The sequence below is a fragment of the Lygodium microphyllum genome, chromosome 19, assembly GCF_053477565.2.
Source record: "Lygodium microphyllum isolate KBCC chromosome 19, Lygodium_microphyllum_v1.1.10, whole genome shotgun sequence".
Taxonomy (NCBI): domain Eukaryota; kingdom Viridiplantae; phylum Streptophyta; class Polypodiopsida; order Schizaeales; family Lygodiaceae; genus Lygodium; species Lygodium microphyllum.
Genome location: NC_141153.1, coordinates 58,184,245 through 58,194,209, shown reverse-complemented (window position 1 = coordinate 58,194,209; position 9,965 = coordinate 58,184,245).

Below are 9,965 nucleotides of genomic sequence, written 5' to 3'. Positions count from 1 at the left end.
ACTTTAAATATGACCAAATAAAACTCTATATCCTTCCATAGTAAAGAAATAGAATAAATTAATACCACTATTGGAAAGACTTGCTCATCTTGTTCTTTGTTTTCCTTTCTTTTTTGTATACACCTTTCATGTTTCATGAAAGCTCTCTCAACCACATCTCTCATACTAATGTATATCTCTCAAGCAAGACATGACATAGTGCTGGTATAACGTGGGTCACTAGTTATGTGGACACTTACACTAGCTCCACTTTCTCCATCGATACTTATTGTGGATGTAGATAAATAAATGACTAATTGAAGAGGAGGAAAATTGAATGTATAGGCATAAAATAATGAAAAATATGTATGAGGTTGGTTGGCCAACCAAATAAAATGATAATAATCAAGGCATCTTGTATAAAATGACCAAAACCTCATAATTGAGGCATCACTGTCGCTCTATCTCTCTGTCGCCTGTGGACGTGAAGCATCTCTCTCTCTCTCTCTCTCTCTCTCTCTCTCTCTCTCTCTCTCTCTCTCTCTCTCTCTCTCTCTCTCTCTCTCTCTCTCTCTCTCTCTCTCTCTCTCTCTCTCTCTCTCTCTCTCTCTCTCTCTCTCTCTCTCTCTCTCTCTCTCTCTCTCTCTCTCTCTCTCTCTCTCTCTCTCTCATATTTATTCTCTTTCTCCTCCTTACCTTCTTCTGCTCTCAAGTATGATAACTTGATAAAGGTGTCTATAGTTACAAACACAATATATTAGTACTTGAAATTTTTATCCAAGTGAATCCTAAATACTCAAAGAGGCAAGTGCGTATAATCACGTCCTTGTATAATCACCTTATTATTGATGGTCTCAGGTCATATGTAGTAGATGAAAAGTCTTTTCAAAGAGCAATCAAAATGTAAACCCCTTAATAAAGACCTTCAAATCCATTGCATAATTGTTGCCCATGCTATAGACCTTCAAAATGTAAAACCCTTCCTAAATACCTTCAAATCCATTGCATAATTGTTTCTAATGCTAGGAAAATAACACATATTATCTTATATTTTTTAAATTTAAAAACTACAATAAGCAATGAATTAGAAGATGTTCAAGAAGGGCCTTACATTTAGATGGATAATTATAACGTTTGCTATCTTGTAACCATGTATAACTATCCTCCAATGAGAGAGGACCTTCCAAAACAAATTGATAGTACATATATGCCAAAATGAGTATGCTTGCTCATTTAGACGATAATCATATCTACAAGCTCCGTATTGTGAGAATGTACTAGCATTTGAGTATTATGATGAGAGCCTTGAAGCAAGGCATGTATATGTTGCCTATCTTGTTTATCAATTACATTTCCAAACTCTACATGTGCAAATATTTGAGAAATCTCCATTATTTAATTTCAATCTACAACAAGTAGTGACATTTACGAAAAGGCTCTCATATGTTTAATAAACTTTGAACATTGGGAATTGCTTCAATAAAATATCAGTATCCATTGTAGGTTGGAACTAGCCAATAAATTTTTTAGCAAAAACTTTTTGCATACAGTCTTCTCTCAAACTTAGTAATGCCACATAAGCTCCACTAAGGCCTTGTTGCAAAGGCTCTCCTCATTGCATTCAAAGACAAGCACATTCTTTCAATACTCAACTTCTACAATTGTGAGATGGACAAACTCAAAGATACCTATCTTTCTCCACCTCTTTCCATCTCTCTTTCTCCCCCCCCCCCCCCCCTTTCAATCTCAATCTCAATCTCCCTCTCTCCCCCTCTCTCCCCCTCTCTCTCTTTCCATCTCTCTTTTTTCCTTTCTATCTCTCCCTATTTTTATCTCTTTCTCTCATTAGGTGAGATTTGAAATCACTTTTGGGCATTTTAAGTTCTTTGAGATTCTAAGGAATATTTCATGAGGAAAAATGAGTGTGAGGCTACTATTACAAAACTTTTGAGGCTACATTTTGGTCAAAAGGATATAACTTGACCATATAAACTCCAAATTTATTATAGGTTGGTAAATTAAAACCCTCTCATCAAGACCTTCTCAAAAATATATTACATGTAGATTTTTGAGGTACAATGGATATAGTTATCTATGGGCCCCATTTTTTGAATAGGAAGATGTCATGAAAATTCTTAGAAGGCCCAAAAATGAGTCCAAATCTTCCCAAATGCCCTTACTCCCCTTCTCTCTCTTTATCTCCTTGCCTTCCTTTTATCTCTCTCCCCCTCTCCTTCTCTCCCTTCGTCTCTCTTTCCATGTCTCTCTTGGTTCCTCTCTCTCTCTCTCTCTCTCTCTCTCTCTCTCTCTCTCTCTCTCTCTCTCTCTCTCTCTCTCTCTCTCTCTCTCTCTCTCTCTCTCTCTCTCTCTCTCTCTCTCTCTCTGTCTCTCTCTCTCTCTTTCACATATTTCTCTCTCCCCTCTCTCTTTTCATCTCCCTCTGCCCTTCTCTGTCTCCCTCTCCCTTTTTTTCCATCTCTTTCTCTGTATGTCTTTCCATGAGAGAGAGGGATGGAGAGAGAGATATAGAAAGAGAGAGATGGAAAGAGAGGGTAAGAGAGAAATATAGAGAGAGAGGGAGAGAATCTCTCCCTCCCTCCCTCCCTTACCCTCTCTATCCCTCTCTTTCTTTCCATTTCTCTCTCTCATTCCTTCTCTCTCTTTTCATCTCTCTCTCTCTCCCTCCCTCTCTCTCATATTCTCTCTCTCTCTCTCTCTCTCTCTCTCTCTCTCTCTCTCTCTCTCTCTCTCTCTCTCTCTCTCTCTCCCCCTTTTCCTCTTTCCATCTTCCTCTCTCTCTATCTCTCTCTCTCCCTCCCTCTCTCAATGTCCCTCACTCCCTCCTCTCTCTATCTCCCCCTCTCACTCTCTCTTTTAATCTCCCTTGCGCTTTCTCCTTCCCTCTCTCTCTCTCTCTCTCTCTCTCTCTATTTCCATCTCCCTCCCTCTCTTTCATCTCCTTCTCTTCCTTCCTCTCTCTTTCCCTCCCTCTATCTTAATCTTCCTCTCTCTCTCTCTTCTTCTCTCTCCATCCCTCTCTTTCTTATCTTTTTCTCTCTCTTTATTTCCATGATAGAGAGAGAAGGAAAGAGGGATGGAGAGATAGGGTAAGCAAGAGAGAGATAGAAAGAAAGGGAGGGAATATATCCCTATCCCTCCCTCGCTCTCTCTCACCCTATCTCTCCTATACCATATATATATATATATATATATATATGCATATACATACATACATAAATATAAATATAAATATAAATATATCCATTTTCCCTCCCTTTCACTCTATATATATATATCCATGAGAGGGAGGTAGAGAGAGAGATGGAAAGAGAGAGAATGAAATAGAGATGTCTACATAAATAGAAATGTAGAAAGAAAATGTCTCTCTTCCTCTCTTCCTCTCTCTCCCTCTCACCTTGAGGCTTAAAGATGTATGTTCACCTTAAATCTCTTTTTCACAATCTTTTCCTTCTCCTTCTCCCTTGTGATATCCTTGTGCTCCCTTTGGCCTTATTTTTGAGCTCCTTGTCAAAGTATCCTCTCTCTCTCTCTCTCTCTCTCTCTCTCTCTCGCTCTCTCTCTCTCTCTCTCTCTCTCTCTCTCTCTCTCTCTCTCTCTCTCTCTCTCTCTCTCTCTCTCTCTCTCTCTCTCTCTCTCTCTCTCTCTCTCTCTCTCTCTCTCTCTCTCTCTCTCTCTCTCTCTCTCTCTCTCTCAATTTCTCCCCCACATTCTCTCTCCCACTCCCTCTCTCACTCTCACTCTTTACCTCTCTTCCCCCCTCTCTCAGTAAAAATATTCGTGGGTTTTTTTTGCAACAACTATTTTGGCTTTTTTTTTCACAATATAGTGTCACTATAATCATTACTCTAAGCAATTCTATAAGCACAGCTATATAGTGACGTGATAAAAATGCATTGCAACTTAGCATTGCTATAGCTTTGTTCCCTTGTAGTGTCATCAAGAATCTGATAAATAAATGACAGGTAATGGTCTCGATGGGTTACTACATTTAATGCTTTCAAGTTAGACCATTACCCTTTGACATTTATCGATCATATTCTTGACGAAGCAGTAGGACATGAAAGTTATCTTCTTTATGGTGGTTATTTGGAATAGTTTGAGTCGATTACTACACTTGAATATTACAATAATTTTGCAATCATTCTTTACTCTAATTTTATTTGCCTAAATAACTATTGGACTTATCCAATCTAAACACTCAACCAAATAGATAAATGCTTTTTTCCCTCCATTGGTAGGGACCACAACCTTTAAAGGTTTTGTTTCTTCCCTCATTTCTAAATATAAAGGTTCTCCTTTCTACCACTAATCTCTTTAGATCATGTAATGAACACATGAAATATTTGTTGAACATCTCTTTGTAGGCTGCCTTCTACCTTCTCTTCTCTTGCAAGATGAGCCCTCAACATGCTTTGCATTAAAGCCTTTTTGACAATTGATTGTGTTTTAGTCTTGATTGCAATCTCCTATGCTCTTCCTTTCTCTCCTTCTATAGTTATGTTTTGCCTCAAAAATTGCCCCCTTTCTCCAATGAAATAGTAGATACTTCAATATCCGATGCCTCCTTTGTATTAGATGCATCTTTCTCATCCCTTGATTATTCAATTTGGCCTAGTTCTTCTCTCTCTCTCTCTCTCTCTCTCTCTCTCTCTCTCTCTCTCTCTCTCTCTCTCTCTCTCTCTCTCTCTCTCTCTCTCTCTCTCTCTCTCTCTCTCTCTCTCTCTCTCTCTCTCCACTAGAGCTACTATAGCTTCTTCCACCACAATTAGTTTTACATGTGACTTCCCTTTATCCCCCACCTTTGTTCCATTGGTACTAGCTTCTGTACTTAGTTTCAATTGTATAATTGTTCCTTTATTCAAAATCTTTCGAGTCATATGATACATATCATCTCCCCTTTGAAATAAGTAAGGAGAGTTTGAGCTTAAATGATCCAATATCATTGCAATTGTCAAAAACCCTCTCATTTTCCTACATTCTTTTTTTTGCCACAACTAATTCCAAGGTGCCCAACTTTAAGGGTAAGAAATTCATAGTATTCAGTCACTGAGGTAAGATTTAATATTGATGATAATCCTAGACTATTATTGTGCATGTTAATATTTAAAAACATGTAAAAAAATTTGGTAATCTATATCTATATTAGTAATTAATAATGACGACTATTTAGCTACACCATACTTAAAGATTATGAACTTATTTCATTAATAATGACAATAGATGTATTTAATGATTGATCAATCTAAGTTCAACTCCTACATTAAAATTGAGAAGATCAAAGATAACTAGTTATATGGTATGTATAAACGATGGAAAGTTTGTCGAGTCTGAATCAAGGTTAACACTAAATTTATTATGGTTCACAATTCATAAAAGCTCATAAAAAAGAGTTATAGCTAGTAAAAAATGATAGACAACTATGTGTACTAATAAGAAGTAGATAATTCTAAATGTAAGTGCATCATTTGGGAGCCTAAAGATGGCTAAAACCTAATACTCTAGTTATTGAAGTAAAATTTGAGTCCATAGGTATCTTAGGGTAAAATATCTCAAGAGTCACTAAGAAATGAGAAAATATGCATCGAATAGAGCTGTGATATCTTTATATGCTCTATGGATGCAAAAACATACTAAAGATAGGTCATGTTACTACCTAAAATTGACCATGGAGCACATTTATTGCACAAAAGTACAAAATTGGTTATTTTTCTCCGAGAAGAACTTCAAGAATAATTAGTTTTAGTCAAAAACAAATCAATTCTAAATTTTCCATCAAGTTTACACAATCTAACACTTTCCTTGGAGGCCTTTCTTTGTAGGCAAACGACAAAGTGTTGTTAGAGAGTTATAGCTAGTAAAGAGATGTATCTTCAATCACAATAGTAGGTTAATCATCATGATCAGCACTATAGATTTATCATAATTGTGTCACCCATCATCATGATCAGCACTGGAGATTTATCATAATTGTGCAAGGTGACTGTTCTCAGCGAGGCCCCAAGGAGGAAGAGCATGTTGTTGGTGCAAGCATCAGTGGTATTGAATATGAGTAGATCAGTGATTGGTTTGTGACCGCATTGCAATCTTCGATCAGCTCAACAAGGCATGTTTTGAGGATCGACAGGGTGACGAAAATATAATTGTGCCAAAAATAGAATAATTGTAAAATAAAATAATCTATTCTTTAAAACAATTTTACAAACCGAAATGGCAAAAGGCGTGACTATTGGCCACGATCCATTCTTGTAAGTAATCATTCGATTGAAATAGAAACCGGTTCTTCCTCAACCAGCTGCTTGTCTACTGTGTATTTCTCTATTTCTACATTGTATCTACGAGTCAAGCCCAGGAACCCAAATAACCAGGTTGGTGCTTATTTCTCTACTTCTACTTCCCGTGCTTGATCACCATGGCCCAAGCGGCTGCTATACAGCGCACCTACAAGATCGATAAGTTGATCGATCACAACTATCAACCTTGGCGAATGACCATGCAGATAGTCTTGAAGAAGATGGATTTATTATCCATCGTTGATGGCACTAAAGTTTGCCCAAATCCCAATCTGGCTTTTGCAGATGATGATGTTCATGATTGGGAAGTACGAGATTTAACCGCACGCTTGGAATTATCCTTCACATGGATGATTCCCAAAAGCAATCTGTTTGTACTTTGACTGCCTCGGCCAATGCAATTTGGAAGCAGTTAAAAGATACCTATGAACCTATTGACGTTGGCAGCCAAGTAAATCACCTCAAAAATCTTATTAAACTTAATGTCATGATCGAGGATCAAGATGTTGAGAAGTTCATGCAGTAGTGGCATTTACAACTTACAATGTTCTTCTCGCCGGTCTTGACCTCCCCAACTGTGTACAAGCAATTTTATTACTGGCTGCCCTTCCGCCGTCATGGCATGCTTTTACTACAACACAATCTGCCTCTACTGCTCTCACAATACGGACCCTCATTCCAATCATTGTTCAAGAGGCTTCCTTACGACATGCCAACAGTACTATTGTTGCATCCTCTTCTGCCTCTATTGCTCTCACAATACGAACCCTCACTCCAACCATTGTTCAAGAGGCTTCCTTATGACATACCAACAATACTACTGTTGCATCCTCTTCTGCCTCTACTGCTCTCACAATACCGACCCTCATTCCAACCATTGTTCAAGAGGCTGCCTTACGACATACCAATGGTACTACTGTTACATCCTCTTCTGCCTCTATTGCTCTCACAATACCGACCCTCATTCCAACCATTGTTCAAGAGGCTGCCTTACAACATGCCAACGGTACTACTGTTGCATCCTCTTCTTCTTCAATGGCTATGTATGCAGGCCCCTCTTGGCGTTTTCGCTTGAGATCTTCTTCCAAATCCTTTGCTCGCCCCAAACCACGTCCACTTGCAAAGCGGCGAAAATCCAATTCAACTTTTCGGTTGAGCAAGCCTCATTGCAAAATTTGCAATTGTCAAGGCCACCTTGCAAAGGATTGTTGGAATAGAAAAAGACAATTCCAAATTTTCTAATTATAAGCAAGCTTATTGTGCAAGTGACTTAGTTGAGTCTTCCCCCTCTCAAACCGCGACACCAAGTACTCAATCGGACTGTGACTCTTTTTGCAGCGAGGATGCTTTTCTAGCTTTCATTGCACTCCATGTTCACGAGCCTATACCTTCGGATTTTTGGATTCTTGATACGGGTGCCACATGCCACTTGACTTCCGATCCTTTGTATCTTTCATCCTACAAACGCTTAGAAAAACCATTCGATGTCCATTTTGGTAACAAAAGCATCCAACAAGCTATAGGTGTTGGTTCATCAGCCCATATTGAGCTTCTTGATGGCAACACCGTCATCCTTTCCCATGCTTATCACGCCCCTACTTTAGCAAAAAATCTTATTTCAATTAGTAAGATTACCTCTCTTGGTACAACTGCTGAATTTTTCGGCCATCAGTGTCTACTTCGTCATTGCCTCTCAAATGGTCATACATATGTCGTTTCTTGTCCTACGATAGGACGTTTGTATCTTTTGGTTGCAGCCAGCCCACTCGGGAAGTCCATAGTGCTTTTCATAGCACTGACAATTAACATTCCACTCTTCTTTGGCACTATCGCCTTGGCCATCTAAATCATGCTACCATAAAACATATTAGTAATAAGGCTTTAGCCCGAAATTTTTCCCTACCTAAACACAGCCAATTAGCATTATGTTAAGGATGCATTTATGGTAACTTTTCTAATCAGAAATTTTCTCCCAATAGGTCTCAGTCTACTAGACCTCTTCAGCTCATTCATTCGGACTTATGCGGTCCCAATCCTTCCAGCATAATAAATAGATTACTGTCAATCTCATGGCATTGCCCCCATCGACGTTACATAGTCCCTGAGAACCCACATCAGAAATGGTTAGCTAAGCGCAAAAATAGGACATTGCAGGATTCTACAAGGAGCATGATAAAGATTCCTGCTCTACCACCTTCCCATCTCTACTCTTCCTTCCTCTGGAGATACTGGCGAGCATTTACACGATACACCAGGCACGCCACATACCTCTGGAGCACCTTCCTGGCGGGTTCCCGCATATGCACCTGTCCCTGCGGCTCCTGTCTTCGCCTTACCTGCACCTATTCCTCTCCCAGCACCTCCCGCTGCTGCTCCTGATGCATTGGCTCCACGTTCTTTCTAGGTTTACAAGTTACCTGCACATATTTCTACAGTCAGGAGTGTGCGTGGCTGACAGGATGCTCACCCAATCAGCAGGAAGTGAAGATAGCTGAGGAGCTGGGAGAGCGCGATCGTCTGATCAGGAGTCGACTACAGCAACCAAAGGCAGCAGTCCAGAGAGTACGTGAAAGAGGGGGTTTTTACTAATTGCTGAATATCTCCAAAGTAGCAGCAGATGTGTGTCTTCGACTGCGCCGGAGTCGAGACTCAGCGTACTTTGTTGAAAAGAAGAGATGTGATCAGAGAGTAAAGAAGATATGATCATGGGGTCATAATGATCATTATCATCATCAGCATGCAGCTGATTGGATCATAGTAAAATCTGAAGGAAGTAGATCGTTGTATTATACTGGGCAGTCGTATTGTGAAGCGTGTGGAATCAGCCTACTGATCTGATCTTGTCACCAGCCAGCAAATTAACAAGATGCTTGGAAAGGCATCAGCGTACACGCTTAGCTAGCATGGTTATCAGTCCTTGGAAGAAAGGGGTGGTGACACTTGTATACCCTCTTGAGTCTTCTACACCAATAACCTTCCTCGTATTTCTAACTTCAAAACAAGGTTGCCCTTCACATAGTTTGGTGGATTCCGGAAGAACTTGGAGTGCAATCCCTTGTGATCTTGTTCATGCATTGGTTTTCCAAGAAGGCCCCATAATTGACCTCATTCACACCTTGAGGAGACATATTAAGAAGATTTCCACTTACCACCACTTAGAAAAGTCCTATAATTGCTCATCTTAAATTTGCTCTTGCGACAATGTATGTGTGGGTTATACTATTCCCTCTTCAACAAATCGAAAATTTTACATCATACATGTGACTTACTTACCAAACGAAGCTATGGTGGAGGGATGGCTCACCATCCCCCCAATTAGAATCTCTTTGGGGCACTTATGCTCATGATGCCTTTAAGGGCTATTGTGCTCACTATTAATCACCATGTGCTTGTTTTGATATGAGATGTATGATACAATGAGAATTGGTGAATTATATTGATGACTTTATGACATAAAAATGCATGATGTATGGTCTTGGACATGGGAAGAAAGCAATCAATGGCTTGTACATTGATGATTGGTATGAGTGGATCCCCATTTGGTAGAAGATCTTGAGTGTGTCCTTTGGGTGGTTGATTGGTGGTATTGGGGTTAGCTTCTTGGATTACATTGTCTTTTGTGACATTGGAGATTGCAAGGAGAATATTGATAGCCAAAATTTGCATCTACTGAGT